Source organism: Lepidochelys kempii, chromosome 7 (genome assembly GCF_965140285.1).
Source record: "Lepidochelys kempii isolate rLepKem1 chromosome 7, rLepKem1.hap1, whole genome shotgun sequence".
NCBI classification, from domain to species: Eukaryota; Metazoa; Chordata; order Testudines; family Cheloniidae; genus Lepidochelys; species Lepidochelys kempii.
The window spans coordinates 30,426,434-30,442,550 of record NC_136386.1 but is presented as its reverse complement, the minus strand read 5'-3'; the positions used below and the strand labels follow the sequence as shown (position 1 = coordinate 30,442,550).

General features: G+C 51.1%; 1 protein-coding gene across 7 annotated transcripts in view; it reads left to right on the top strand.

The window, feature by feature from the left end:
- Positions 1-16,117, top strand: part of PC (pyruvate carboxylase) — a 236,585-nt gene that overhangs the window by 130,158 nt on the left and 90,310 nt on the right. The gene's annotated exons all lie outside the window — the stretch shown is intronic.

The following is a 16,117-nucleotide window of genomic DNA, read 5'->3' as shown; positions in this document are numbered from 1 at the left end:
TTAAACGAAAGCTGCGATTTTGGGGCGTGAATCTGGGGTGGTCACCCTGGCCCTCTTCTCTCAGTTCTGCAGCAGGAATATTTCATATACTAAAACCTATGTACCCAGCAGCTCACAGTCAGGGCCAAGACCCATCTCCTGCCCCACACAGCTGATGATCCTTGCAAATAAGGTAGACACAAAGCCTAGGACGAGAAAGGTGGGCTGTGGAGAGGCTTGGTAGTTGGAGGAAGGATTTGAGGGGAGAAGGGGTACCTGGCAAATGCAGAGGGGCATGGACTAGCCCTTGGGAAGAGGAGATGAAAGGATGGAGGAGTGTGGGAATGTTGTATGTGACATATGGGATGGAGTGGGGAAGAGGGTGCCCTGAATCCAAACGCTGCTTGCTGCCCCATCTCAGACCAATAGGAGCATCTAGCTCGGCCTCCCATCCTGCTGTTCCAGATCAGACTAATGGGCCCAGCCAGCCAGGTATGCCCCAGAACCTGTCTCTTCTGCTTTGATGCAGGGATGTCTTCCTGTTCTGTGTTTGTACAGCACCTGGCACAATGGGTCCTGGCCCGTGACTGGGGCTCCTAGTGCTAATGCAAGCCAAATTCCACCAGCATATAACGTATGCACTAGAATAGCCCCGCGCCCTGGCTCGTAGCCTTGTGTGATACGCTCCGGAGAGCTGAATTTCTGGAGCGCTGAGACCACATCTTGGTTGCTGCTGTATGAGCAGGCAGCTCAGCAGGCCGTTAAGGGTGGATGTCGCGTTTGCAGTTAGATGCAGACCAAGACATTGGGCTGAACTTGCAGCATTCGCCTCCCCAAAGCCGGGGCACGTTTTCACGCACACAGCTTTAGACTCCACGCTCTAAAGGAGAAGTGGGAGGCCCCGCACACCTGCTGGGAGGGGAAGAAGGACATCCTTCCTCTCAGCTTGACTGGCATTTCAGCAGAGCTGCCTCCAGCGACGTCAGAGGCTCTTAGGCTTGGGTGTTCCAAATTCACACGTTAGATCATCTTGAAAATCATCAGGTTAGTGCAGAAAAAAAATCAGAGCCCCCCAGAAATATCACCGCGCTGGCTTTAAAAATCACCACCTTGGCTTAAACATTATGAGCTTGGCTTAAAAAAACCAGCAAGAAGGTTCTTTAAAATCAGGAAATTGGCTTAGGAAATAATGAGATTTTTGGACATGCATCTTGTTTTTTTAGTTTTCCCTTGGTTTTGGAGCCCTTAAGGTTAATCTTTTCCAGGTTTTCTCCCCCACTACGAGGGTTAGAAAATTACTTCGGAAAAGAAAAAGAAAGTTGAGTTTCTCACAAGTTCATGACTCCAGGAGCTGGTGCTTTAAGGAAAGTACTAAATATCATAGGGCTCAACAATGCTGGGTGCCTGAGTCGTGCTATGTGCTGAGATTGTGATTCACCCGGCATGGTACTGTTGTTTATATAGAGGATTTGGCCAAATTTGATTTGAATTTTTCATTGTTTATAGCGACAGATAATAGCAATGTTTATTTTAAAGCTTTTTACCATTTTTATTGATTTAAATGTTCACAGTTGCAGGAAATTATGGGGAGGGTCACAGAATGGGGGAGTGAGACAATAATTATTGAATGACAGGAGACGCTGAGATTCAAAAAGTCAAAGTTTCATAGCCGTTAAAACACAAATGGTCAATGTTGCAGGTCCACATAGACCAAGTAAATCTCCTTAAATCAAATTTGAATAAGTTTCCGAGCAGCATTTTTCATACACTGCCCTTCTGTACATTTCCACTGTTGCGTTTGGAAGTATTTTTGTGTCGGTTTGTGTGTGCAGTGAAACCGATGTTTACGGATTAAAAATCTCATCCTTTCAAGCCTATTCAGATGATGGTAGCAAGCCGAAGGCCCAACTGAGATCCCCCTCTCCGCCCCCCCACATTGTGCTGGGTACTGTACAGACCCCCCTGACCAAAATCGGGGCCCAGAGCGCTGCACATTTAATTGCTCAAAACCCATACATAAATAATGAAATAAATAATGAATGATAAAATAATAACAGACTGGAGGAAGGATGGCCCAGTGGTTAGGACACTAGCTGAGGACTTGAGACACCAGGGTTCACTTCCTGCTCCACCACAGACATTGGGCAAGTCACTTATCCTCTGGGTGCCTCCTTTTACCCATTGTACAACAGAGATCTCTGCTCGGCTCTGCCCTGCCTACCCGAGGATTCTTGGGGATAATGCATTACTCCTCATGAGGCACTCAGACAGTATAGCGATGGGGCCATGTAAGTGCCACCGACAGACCCCACTATCAAGCCCCGAGAGCAAAGAATGGCTGCACAGTTATTGAAACCCCAAACACACTGTCACCTTGTTCAGTTCATCAGCACTCCCAGCAGGGTGACGTCTGGCCCCCGGTTACGAGGCCTTGCCACGTGAGCGGGTGAGAGACAGCCCAGACTGCAGCCAGAGTGGGATCCTTTCTGATCCTGCTGGCTAGCATGGCAGCCCCCACCACCATTGGGGCATTGTCTGGGCTGATGAAGGCCTGGAGGTCATGCACCAGGATGAGATGTCATCTTGCCGTGATCTCGGCCAGGCATGCTCGGCAAATCAGATGTGTGCTTCCAACTCAAATATTTATCTTGCCCCCCCCATAACCCCTGGCACTTCTCTAATGCATTATCCTCACAACCCCAGGGGGAGGTGGGGCAGGGCTATTACCATCATTGTGCAGATGGGGAAACTGAGGCACAGAGCAGCCAAGGGCCAGCTTCGCAAAGCTCCTTAGGGGCTAGACCCACAAAAGGATGTAGGTGCCTAAGTCCAACATTTAGGTGCCACTGAGAATGTTCAGCCCCCTGCAATTCCCTGTGGTCGGTACGCACACACCCACTGACTCCTGATGGCACACCACAGCTTACAGGCAGCTCGGAGCCTCGCACAAGCCAAAACCCCAGGATCCCTGAAGCAGGATTCTCACACTGTGTGTTCCCCCCTAGCTTGCCACCGGGCCCTGATTCTGTAGGTGTGCTCTGAGCATGCTCAGGATTGGGCCTTGTGCAAATGACAGCATGTGTGTAAGTCTGGCCCAGAAAAGATAATAGCCCAGTGGGCTGGGCACGAACCTGGACTGTGGGAGATGCAGATTCGAATCCTTACTGAGCCCAAGCAGGGCCTTGAACACATCTTTCCACAGTCCTGGTGAGTGCCCGGAGTGCCAAGCTCTTGGCTATTCAGGGGCAGGACTCTCTGGTTTTCCATGAGAAAGGGCCGGCCTGTCTTAGGACCCAACTCCAGGAGAGGGCTCACAGATGACTGAGTTGCTGGAACCCGAGCTCTGCCCTTTTCCTCTGCATTTCACTCCTGGCTAGCTGAGCCATCTCCCTGTGCAGCTTGCTGGCTTCTGAGCATCCTTTCCTTACACGCAAGGCTTGGGACACCTGACTTGGAGCCAAGAACTCCACTCGGCGGCAGGCCCCATGGGAGCACTCAGGCTTAGACACTGCAACCCAGAAGTACCTCTGTGAATCTCGCCCCTCGTGTCTGGTCCAGGGTTTGTGACAGAACCCAAGTGGCCCGTGCTAGCACCTGAACTGCTGCACCATCCTTTGTTCGTCCCGCAAAATGGGTGCAAATGAGGCCAGGACCATTTGTGGCTTCCTGAGCAATGGCGAATGTAGCTCAGAGTGGCTCAAGACCAACATCCAGCTAGTGCAGCAGCCTGTCTCTGCCAGTGCCCAGCACTAGATGGCATGTTTTAGACACACACCGGATACTGGACTTGAGCCAGGGGGAGCTGGGGGAAATGGAATGGCCTGTAATAGACAGAAGGTCTGACTGGATGGTCTGAGGTGTCTTCGGGCCTTACAGTCTATGGATCTGTGTCTCACAGGAATGCACCTTCCAAACCTTTTTCCAACTCGGGGTCACTTGGGAAGCTGGGCTCATTCGAAGAAGGTGCATTTTCCTACAGCCAGAGGCAAGGTCGTGTGTACAGGGACAAGAAATGTCAGCTGCACCTACAAGATGGGTGGGAGCTGTGCCCTGGGACTCAGGGACTCTGGAAAGGAGTTGGATCCTGGTGAAAACCAAGTGACTGTGAGCTCCCAGTGTGAACGGGGAGTCGAGATTGAATGCAATCCTGGGGTGGATCAGCAGGCAGCATTGAATAGGAGCAGGGAGGTGACCTCACGGCACCAGTGACTGGGATGCTGCATCCAGCTCTGGGGTGTACCCATTGAAACATCGCAGAGAAAGAGCCATAAGAGGGATCTGAGGGCTGGAAAACACTGAGACTTCTTAGCTGGGTCTGATTCTGATAAATAAAACAGCTGACTGGCTCAAGCCCCCTGGCCCTTAAAGGGCCAATCACCCTATTATAGTCTCATAGACCTGAAGAGGGCAGCAGGGCAGGATTGTAGCTATGCGGGAGTGGCTAAACCGTTGTGCCCACTCTGGGGCAACTGGCTTCTACTCCCTTCACTGCCAATGAGTGTGTGCAAGTCATTGCCCCATCCTGGGCCTCAGCATCTCCTTTTGTGACAAAGAGGTAATGACAGCTCATCTCAGCCCTGGGTGAGGGACCTGTATAAACAACCCCTATGTCCCACCCCAGAGGCGGCTGCATCTCAGCCCTGGGTGAGGGATTCTGTATAAACAGCCCCAGTGTCCCACCGCAGAGGCGGCTGCATGTCAGCCCCGGGCGAGAGATCCTGTATAAACAATGCACGGACCACAGCCATGTCTAGAGAGAGAGTCTCTTGGCAAAGCCAGGCACTATAATGAATGTGAAGTTGTTATCAATTAGCTGGCAATTTGGAGATTAGGAATGGGGAAAGGGCGGGGGGGGGGGCGGGCGCTGTGTGTTTCCAGGGGCATTAACAATGCCATAAATCCTTGTCAGCATTGGACATATGCAGCCAATTAGAAAAATTAGCTCTAATTAGCGGGACGCAGCCTCTGGCTTCACAGTTCCCCAAGCAGCCGTCTCTGCTCTCAGGGAAGCTCTAGCCAGGCCATGTGTTCTGCTGACAGCTTCCAGCCTGCTTCGCTACAAAGGGGCCGGTGTGTGCCTGCCTGGGGGCCTCTGGGGATTTCTCTCCCCAGGCTGTCTGGCCTCAGGGGTCTTCCAGAGATAGGTATATACAGGGCATGCAGATCATGGTCAGGGCAGTTTCCAAACTACGACATCTCCTCCACTGTTTGCCAAGTTGATCTTAGTTTGAGCTGGGGCCCTAGAGTGCCCCCTTCTGGGAGAGGCTGGGACTGGATTAGCCAGAAGCTGCCTCACAGCCAGTGCTCCTGCCCTGCTCCCTAAAGCGCCCCCTGCTGGGACAGACCAGGACTGGAGGAAGCAGGAGCTCCCCCACAGCCAGTACGTCTGCTCCCTACAGTGCCCTCTGGTGGGACTGGGGTAACCAGGCGTAGCCCTCACAGCCAGTGTTCTCACTCCGCTCCCTCCAGCGCCTCTCCCATGAAGATGACGCTAGCAACTTGGTGCTCCTGGTCACCACCTGGAGAGTAATGAGGCAGGATTGAAGGGTGGTGTCGTTCATTTCCAGCTGAGGGGTGTCTGGCCCTGGCCCCATGCCTAGGGGCGCTGGCATGGCAAGGAGAAGGCTGGAGGCGTCCGCGTTCCTTTGCTGGAGTTGGGAAGCAGAATCCCTTTGAAGTTTCAACCCAGGGAGCTGAGCTGAATATAAAACGCTTAGCCTGGGTGGCTCGAGCAGCTACGAGGGGGAGTTGTTAACACTTTGGGGCTGGAATGAGGTTTTAGCTCTGCAGACTTGACTGAAGTGCTGCATGAACCCCCTGCCCCCCCCGCCAGGCCAGCCTCCTCCCTGCACAGTGATGCCGTGAAGTATTTGACTCTCAGAGAAATGGAGGTATGGAAGGGTAAAGGGCTGGAGGACTTGCAGCCCCCCATTCTGACCACTAGACTCTATTTCCCTCCCAGAGCTCCGATAGAACCCAGGAGTCCTGGCTCCGAGAGACCACCCCCATTAACTGCTCTAATTTGAAGCATTTGTGGCATTGTTTGGTGGCTGTCAATGTAACATGGCTCAGCTCAGGAGCTGTTGTATACTAGGGTTGCTAGGGGTCCGGTTTTCGACTGGACCTGGTCAAAAAGAGACCCTGGCAGCTCCAGTCAGCGCCGCCGACCGGGCCGTTAAAAGTCTGGTTGGCACGGGGCTGGCAGGCTCCCTAGCTGGATCTGCACGGCTTGCAGGAAGCAGCTGGCATGTCCCTCTGGCTCCCAGGCATAGGGGCAGCTACAGGGGGTCTGTGCGCTGTCCCCACCCTGAGCACCGGCTCCGCAGCTCCCATTGGCTGGGAACCGCACTCCCAGCCGGAGCCCTCACCCCCTCCTGCACTTCAACTCCCTGTGCCAGCCTGGTGAAAATGAGTGAGTGAGTGAGGGTGGGGGAGAGCAAGTGACAGAGGGACGGGGGAATGGAGTGAGTGGGGGTGGGGCCTTGGGAAGGGGTGGGGCCACATGGAAGGGGCGGGGCAAGGGTGTTGGTTTTGTGCAACTAGAAAGTTGGCAACCCTATTGTATACGCTAGGAGGAAATCAGTTTAAATGAGATGGTTGTCAGGCAGTGGCCTCTAACGTCTAAGAGCGTGGACTGGGGGTCAGGACTCCTGGGTTCTGTTCCTAACTCTGGAAGGGGAATGGGGTCTACTGGATTGGAGCAGCGGTGGACTGGGAGTCAGGAAACCTGGGTTCTATTCCTGGCTCTACCACTGCCTTTGGGGAAGTCTGTTTGCTTCTCTGTGACTTAGTTTTCCTGCCCACCCATTGTCTATTTCGGCTGTAACCTCATTGGGACAGAGACTGTCTCTCACTGGGTGTTTGTGCTACCGTGGGCCTCAGTCATGATCAGGGTCTGTGCAGTGCCTGGTATCTACATGTCACTGCAATACACACCGTGATGATAAATGGGAATGCTGTGTCCAAGCCACTTCTCTCCTAGCCCTTTGGGGGGTGGGGGAGGGGATCTAGATCATAATGAGAGATCCCCCAGTCATGCCCCATTGCTGCTCCTGCTCCCCGAGCCACCACACCCTGGCACTATGGATTACGGGCCAGTAGAGCCATGCCTAAAAATAGCCATGTAATGCTCTTGAAATCAGCTCTCTCTTCCTCCACCCGAGCATGTGTCCGGCTCTCCATTGTGCGGTGGCGGGCACTGCTGCTCCCATCCTTGTTGCTTTTATTTTTTCAGTCTGTTTTTCTTCCTGAATTGCGTGGGCAGCCCCTGCTCTGAGAATCCAGGCTGAGCTGATGGGCTGGGGAGCCTGCCTTGCTTTTGTCTTTGCTTCAATTGTCTGTGAGAGAGGTGAGGGGGTGGGGCAGCAGGAAGGTTATCTCTGTCTCGGGTGGCTGGGGGGCGTCTTGGTGATTTTTTTACATGGACCCCATCACTTCCTCTAATCACCAAACTCTGCTCCTGTCCCAGAGCTGGGGAGAAAACCCAGGAGTCCTGGCTCCCAGCCCCCCTGCTCTAACCCATTAGACCCCACTCCTGGGTGAGGGTTCTGTTGCTGGCTCTGGCAGGGAAGTGGGATCTAGTGGTTAGAGCAGAAGGCTGTGGGGGTCAGGACTCTTAGATTCTATTTCCATCTGTGGGAAGGAGTGATCTCTAGTGGTTAGAGCAAGAATTGCTGGGAGTCAGCTGGCTCTGGGAGGGAGGTGCGGGGAGTGGATTAGAGCAGAGGACCTGGGAGCCAGGACCCCTGGGCTCTCTTCCCTGCTCTGCCACAGATCTCGGGCAAGTCACTTAGTCTCTGTGTCTGTTTCCCCCTTGTACACTGAGGATAATAGCGCTTCCCCACCACACAAGGGTATTGTGAGGGCTGGTGCATTGCCTGATGGCAAGGTGTTGGCACATGACAGCGCTGCATCCGAGAGTGCTAAAGGAGTTGGCGGATGTGAGTGCAGAGCCATTGGCCATTATCTTTGAAAACTCATGGCACTTGGGGGAGGTCCCGGATGACTGGAAAAAGGCTAATGTAGTGCCCATCTTTAAAAAAGGGAAGAAGGAGGATCCGGGGAACTACAGGCCAGTCAGCCTCACCTCAGTCCCTGGAAAAATCATGGAGCAGGTCCTCAAGGAATCAATTCTGAAGCACTTAGAGGAGAGGAAAGTGATCAGGAACAGTCAGCATGGATTCACCAAGGGCAAGTCATGCCTGACTAACCTAATTGCCTTCTATGACGAGATAACTGGCTCTGTGGATGAGGGGAAAGCAATGGACGTGTTATTCCTTGACTTTAGCAAAGCTTTTGACACGGTTTCCCACAGTATTCTTGCCCGCAAGTTAAAGAAGTGTGGGCTGGATGAATGGACTATAAGGTGAATAGAAAGCTGGCTAGATTGTAGGGCTCAACGGGTAGTGATCAATGGCTCCATGTCTAGCTGGCAGCTGGTATCAAGCGGAGTGCCCCAAGGGTTGGTCCTGGGGCCGGTTTTGTTCAATACCTTCATTAATGATCTGGAGGATGGCGTGGATTGCACCCTCATCAAGTTTGCAGATGACACTAAACTGGGAGGAGAGGTAGATACGCTGGAGGATAGGGATAGGATACAGAGGGACCTAGGCAAATTAGAGGATTGGGCCAAAAGAAGTCTGATGAGGTTCAACAAGGACAAGTGCAGAGTTCTGCACTTAGGACGGAAGAATCCCATGCACCGCTACAGACTAGGGACCGAATGGCTAGGCAGCAGTTCTGCGGAAAAGGACCTAGGGGTTACAGTGGACGAGAAGCTGGATATGAGTCAGCAGTGTGCCCTTGTTGCCAAGAAGGCCAATGGCATTTTGGGATGTATATGTAGGGACATTGCCAGCAGATCGAGGGATGTGATCGTTCCCCTCTATTTGACATTGGTGAGGCCTCATCTGGAGTACTGTGTCCAGTTTTGGGCCCCACACTACAAGAAGGATGTGGAAAAATTGGAAAACATCCAGCGGAGGGCAACAAAAATGATTAGGGGACTGGAACACATGACTTATGAGGAGAGGCTGAGGGAACCAGGATTGTTTAGTCTGCGGAAGAGAAGAATGAGGGGGGATTTGATAGCTGCTTTCAACTACCTGAAAGGGGGTTCCAAAGAGGATGAATCTAGACTGTTCTCAGTGGTAGCAGATGACAGAGGGAGGAGTAATGGTCTCAAGTTGCAGTGGGGGAGGTTTAGGTTGGATATTAGGAAAAACTTTTTCACTAGGAGGGTAGTAAAGCACTGGAATGCGTTACCTAGGGAGGTGGTGGAATCTCCTTCCTTAGAAGTTTTTAAGGTCAGGCTTGACAAAGCCCTGGCTGGGATGATTTAGTTGGGGATTGGTCCTGCTTTGAGCCGGGGGTCGGACTAGATGACCTCCTGAGGTCCCTACCAACCCTTCTATTCTATGATTCTATGACAGGAACTGGGGCCAGGCAGGGACTTGGTTAGATGGTAGCAGTGCTTAAAGTCAGAGCAGTTCTCTTCAGGTCTGAGGCCCAGTCCTTGCTGGCTGCCAGCAGAGTCAGGGTCCTGGTAGCAACAGGTTCTGAGGTTTTCTGACTGTTCTGAAACTTCTGGGGACAGCCTTTGACAAAGACCCAAGACCAGCACATTGGTCTGATCTGGGGTGGGGGGAGGGATACCAGGCTGGATGGCCCCCTAGATCTGATCCAACCCAGCAGGAATTGGTTAAGGGGGGGTCAGATACCAGGTTAGATGGGGTCATTGGTCTGATTCTGCATGACAATTCCCACGTTCTTAGATAGCATTGGGGGTGGGGGGTCTGCTGCCCCCAGCTGGAGAGAATCAGGCTGGGGTCGGTGTGTCTGCCCCCTGCTGGAGACAACTGGGCAGCTGGTAGGTGTTGGGTGCGATTGTTTTTGTGGGCACGTGCACTAGGATCCTCTCTCTCCTTTCCCAGCTGTGCCCTTGGAAAGTTTCCATCTGCTCTTCTTAATTCTCCAGTGCTGGTGCAAACGAATTGGTGTCTCCTTAACAGCAACGGTTGCTCAGGCTTAACTGCTATGTTCTGAGGTCAGGGCCAGACACACAGAATGTACTGTGTTCATTATCTGGCCCAGCCATCCAAAACTGCCAGCCACCTTGCACCTGGCTGGGTCGCTGCAGCATTAGCAGAGATAATTTTGCCTCATTTCTTGGGGGGAATCTAATTTGAGGTGGCAGGAAATCCAGAAGCAAACAGATCTGGTGGCACTGAAAATCAATGGGGCTGCTGCAGTGCAAATGTAATCGACTGCATGCCATTATAGATGTACTGTGTGCACATTGCAATATACTGCGTGCATCATATGCAGCTTCCAAATCTAATATGTTGCCTGCAAAGGTCATTTACCACATGCCAAGATATATATCTATATCTATATCTATCTATCTATATATACACACTGCGTGCAAATATAATATACAGTATGCATGTGTAATAGATTGCGTACCTACACACACACACACGTATACTGTGTTCATACTGCAATATACTGCATGCTCATATATATGCAGCATGCAGATCTAGTAGACTATGTGCTTATTTAATATAGAGCAGGGGTTCTCAAACATGGGGTCGGGACCCCTCAGGGGATCATGAGGTTATTACGGGGGGGGGGTCACGAGCTGTCAGCCTTCACCCTAAACCCCACTTCGCCTCCAGCATTTATAATAGTGTTAACTATAAAAAAGTGTTTTTAATTTATAAGGGTGGGGGGGGGTCGCACTCAGAGGCTTGCTGTGTGAAAGGGGTCACCAATCTAAAGTTTGAGAGCCCCTGATATAGAGCATCAAAATATAATGTACTGTTTGGATAGCTAATATTCTGTGTGCATATGCAATATATTGCATACAGATATATACACTGTGTACATATTTTGAGTGCCTGTTAAATATACTGCATGCATATGCTGCATGCAAACACACGACATGCATATGTAGTAGGCATCATGTCCATATATATGCTGCAGGTGTGTGTAATATACCTCGCACAGCTACGTATGTGCTGCATGCAAAGATTCAATTACTACACGCACAGATAGTTTACTGTATGCCCAGGTAATTTTCTGCATGCAGATGTAATATACTTTGTGCTTATTTAATATACTGCATGTAGTATATTATATATATTTACTGCATGCAACTATAATATATTACATGAATATGTAATATGCAGGGTGCCTGTTTAATGTAGTGTATGCAAGTGTAATATGCGGCATACAGATATAATATGTTACATGCCTGTTAAATATACACTGCACGCACATTTACTAAACCCTGCATATGATCCCCATGTGTGTCAGTGCCTGGAGCTAGCTATACACGCTGGCATTTCCACTGAGATCCCTCGCTATCACCTCAGCTCCAGGGAGCTGGCTGAGAAGGAGTCTGAGCTGTATAATTGCTTGCATGCTTTGGCACACGCCAGGCAAATTACTCTCCCTTGAGATCAATACACCATAAAAATACACAAAAAGCCAGTATATAGACAACCTTCCCCTAGAATGATTCTTTCTAAACGTGTGGTTCGTGTTCAGTGCCTTGCTGCATAATAGAGGCAATGTACTTTGCTTGTTAGAGCAGGTGGGGGTGGGGCTGGGAGCCAGGACTCCTGGGTTTTATCCTCAGCTCTGGGATGGAAATGCAGGTGTAGTGGTCAGAGGGGCGGCCTGGGAGTCCGGACATCTAGGGTCTGTTCCTAGTGCCGGGGAGAGAATAGGCTTCAGTGGTTCGTACAAGGAGTACACTGGGAATCAGAACCTCCTGGGCTCTGTTCCTAGCTCTGCCATTGTGACCTGCTGGGTGACGCTGGGCAAGTCCCTTCCCCTCTCTATGCCTTGGTTTCCCCTTCCCCCCTTTGCATATTTCCACTGGAAGCTCTTTGGCGCAGTCTTTCACTGTCTGTGCAGCACCCGGCGCAGCAGAGGCCCCAACCGGTTGGGGGCTGTAGAATCTACCATAATACTCCTAATAACAAGCAATGAGAATGTCAGAATGCTTTTTGATTTGTGTGACGTGCTGGCAGCCTGTCTGATTTCTCTTACCACAGGCCTTGCTGTCACTCTGGCGGGTGCAGTATAAAATATTTATCATATGAACATGCAACGCTATATTAAAGCCTGTGTCGAATCTCAAGGTCCTTTGCTGAAACAACACATCATCCACTGCAGCTCTTCCTTTGACTCGCACTGTCCCAACAGGGCTCTCGGTTCTCTCCAAAACTCTTGTCTGTTGCAGGCTGCCACAGAACCTCGAAGCTGCACATATTGCTTTTGGCTGGGCTTAGCCGATGTCACCTCTGGTATCCTTGATGGTCCAAGATCTGACACCGGAAACCTTGTATTTATCCAAATTAAAGGCCCTTTTGCCCTCTGGCAGGGAGGAGATGTTGCCGAGAGTTGTTTTTAGAGCTAGAAGCGATAGGAGCGGAAGCTGGGAAGATTTTCTGCTAGTTGTCCCAAGTTTGGATCATTCTCCAATCCCCGCTGCTCCTATGCTATCCACTAGACCTCCTGCTTCTCTCTCACTGACAGAACTTGCCATGTTGCCAGAAACAGTGCCACCTGCTGTCTCCTGCTGTAACAATCGTAATTGTCTCCTTGGATCACTATAATTATCCTCAGAACAGGTTCACAGCCCAGAGCATTTACCATTGCAAACACCTGGCAGGCTGGCCAGACCTGAGACTCCCAAGAAACTCTGGGCTGTTTGCTAAGTCGACTTTCAGGCTGGGGTTACAGCACCCAGCTGGGACCCTGGAGATCTGGGGTCAATTCCTGGCTCCCGTGCATGACCTTCCTTGCTCTGTGCCTCGGTTTCCTCATCTGTAAAATGGGGATCACATTTCCTTTCACCTCAGGGGGCAATGTGAAGTTATATCAAGAGGTCTGGTTTAGAGGCGAGGCCACTGGAGTGGGAGTCAGGACTCCTGGGTTCTAATTCCTTGTTCTGCCTCTGACCTGGAGTAAGTCTCTTCTCTTTTCTATGCCTCAGTTTCCCCTCCAGCCCTTTGTCTGTTTAGACTTTGAGGTCTTTGGGACTGTCTCTTCTTGTGTGTCTGTGCAGCACCCGGAGCAGCAGGGTCTCCCCAATCTCAAGCGGAAATATGTGCAGGACACTAAACAATTGGGACCCTGATCCAGCACAGTGGGCCCCCCCTCCCATCTCAATTACCCATTACTGCAAGACAAATAAATCCATTTGTGGTTGCAAGGTTCCCGTACTATAGCGACAGGTGCAGATAAAAACCAAGCTAGATGGCAGCGGATTTACCCTGTAAAGAGCTTTTGAATCCTACTGTTAGTGCTCAAACAACCCACCTCTCAGGCATCTTTAATAGGAGATCTAGTTTATATTTATTTTGGTAATATATAGCTAGATTTATCACCACACTGGGGCCAGTGTGCAGGCTTCTTTTATGACGCGCTTAGCTCTTCAAATTGAGATATTTGCATATTTATCCTGTAACCTTTAATGAACATAAAAAACTCCAACCTTTCCCAATTAATCACCACGTTAAAAGGCCCAAACAGCAATCTAAGGACCGTTGGGCCTGCATAAAATAAATAAATCCAGCTCGGAACCAATTTGTCAAGAGGAGAAGAGGCTAAATAGCCTTGTCAGGGAACCGTTGATAAGGGATGAGAGCAGGGCCTAGGGAGAAGACATGGCATTCATGCACAATGGACTTCTCCATTAAATAAAAGCCCCTTTGTGCCATTCAAGCACACCCTGCTCTAACCATTGCATACCACTTCCCTCCCAGAGCTAAGCTAGAACTCAGGAGTCCTGACTCCCAGGCCTCTGAGCACTAGACCCCACTGCCCTTGAGGTGAGGATAGAACCCAGGCATCCTGCATCCCAGCTCCCCCCAACCAGTAGACTTGACTCCCCTCCCAAAGGTGGGGCAAGAACCTAGCTTCCAACTCCTCTAAAACACTAGACCCCACTTCCCACCCAGAGCCAGGTACAGAACCCAGGAGTCCTGGCTCCCACTTCACAGTTCTAGCCACAGACCTCGTTGCTCCTGTGAAGGCCTTCCCCGTCCTGTTCTCTCTTCAGGAGGGCCTGGCTAGAGGCGGGGGATGTGGCATGCAGGCACTAACTCATTTTAATTCCAGCTCTACCAGGTCACCTTGGGCTAGTCACTTAACCTCTGTGTTCTGCTGGGGGCCCTCTCAGCTATTCCCAGCCTCCCTAGGGGGCTATGAGCCTTAATTGCAGCTGTAAAGCACTTTGAGATAGGCTGCTGAATTACCCAGTGTTGCCAGCCATCTCCTGCCTCCTCTTCCTGCAACAGCTGTAATTTTATAAATGGCCTCCACACTCCACCTCAGAGGTTCAGCACCGGGTGAGGGATCCCTGTATAAACAACCCCCCGCTCCACCCCAGAGGCAGCTGCATCTCAGCACTGGGTGAGGGATTCATAGATTCCAAGGCCCAAAGGGCCCATTGTGATCACATAGTCTGACCTCCTATCTAACACAGGCATAGAAACTTCCCCAAAATAATAAGAGGTCCCTATATAATCAGCACCCCCACCCCTCCAACTTAGAGGTGGCTACATCTCAGTGCCAGAAGAGGGATCCCTGTATAAACAGCTCTCATGCCCTACCCAAGAGGCATCTGCATCTCAGGCCAATATGTCCCTCACCTAGATTAGCCCAGAAGACCCATATAGCTTGGTATCTGCCCCCCTTTCCCTCCCACTTCCTGCACTGGACACATTATAGGCATGTACATTGTGTGATTGCGAGACAGTATTAACTTGTGTCTGCTCCATGCTCCCATAGATGGCCCCACCTCAGCTACAACGGCCAGGCAGCTTTGTTGTTGGCATTGTGTGAGGCAGTCGCCTGTCTTTGGGAGATAACGCTATTTGATGGGCATTTATTCGTGGCAGGACAATGGACCTGGCTCCCTCCATGGAGCTAAGATTTCTCTAGCACCTTTCAGCCAGAGCCCCCTGCCCCCATCAGACCAATCTGTCTTTCCCCAGCATAGCTGGAAATCCATCACAGACAGCTAGCTGGTAGGCCTGGGATTAAGGCCTCCTGGGTTCTATCCTACCTCTGGGAGGAAAGTGAGTTCTAGTGGTTAGACCAGGGGGAGCTGGGAGTAAAGACTCCTGTGCTCTCTTCTCAGCTCTCCTACTGACATTGGATATATCCTATAGCCTTTCTTTGCCTCAGTTTCCCCACCTGGTCAACAGATATAGTTTCCCTTATGTGTGGAGGGGGATCAGTGCAATGTGATTCAGGGGCCCATATAGCCTGGCATCCTGTCTCCAACAGCAGCTAGCATCAGCTTTGTTAAAGAAGGTGCAAGACCCCCCCCTAATGGGGAGCGATAGAATAACTGCCCTCTAGGGGAAATTTCCTACAAAATTTCTTCTATAAATAGCTTCCCCACGCCAGAGGTGGTCACATCTCAGTGCCAGGTCCTTGTATAAACAGCCCCTATGCTCCACCCCAGAAGTGGCTACAGCTGAGTACTGGGCAAGGGAATCCTTGCCTCACCTTAGGAGTGGCTGAGTCTTACTTACACTGAGGGTAAGTCTACACTGCAGTTAAAACCCCCCAGCTAGCCCATGCCAGCCGACTCGGGCTTGGGCTAAAGGGCTCTTTAGTTCCAGTATAGACGTTTGGGCTTAGGCAGTAGCCGGGACTCTCCCACTTCACAGGGTCCTAGAGTCTGGGCTCTAGCCTAAGCCTGAATGTTTGCAGTGCAATTAAACAGCCCCTTAGCCTGAGCCCTGTGAGCCTGAGTCAGCTGGCTGGGCCAGTCATGGGTGTCGAACTGTAGTGTAGACATACCCATAGAGTCTCCTGTGCCTGCTGGCACAACCCATTTCCCCACTGCTGTCTGTCCAGACCAAGGTGTTTGGCTCCATCGTAAGTTGTCTTCATGGGGGCAGCATCCTTTTCTAACATCCTGCCTCTGGTCAGTCCTTGTCCTCCACTCCTGCTCGTTCCTACAGCTGGAATCCAATCGAAGATGTACCTTGTGCTTCTGCCACAGGGCCACCTGGGTCCGTGGCCAAACCACCATAGCCAACTCTGTCCAATTACTGAGTCCCCACTTTGCTGACTGTGTGGCCGAGCACTTCCACATCGGTTACACGAT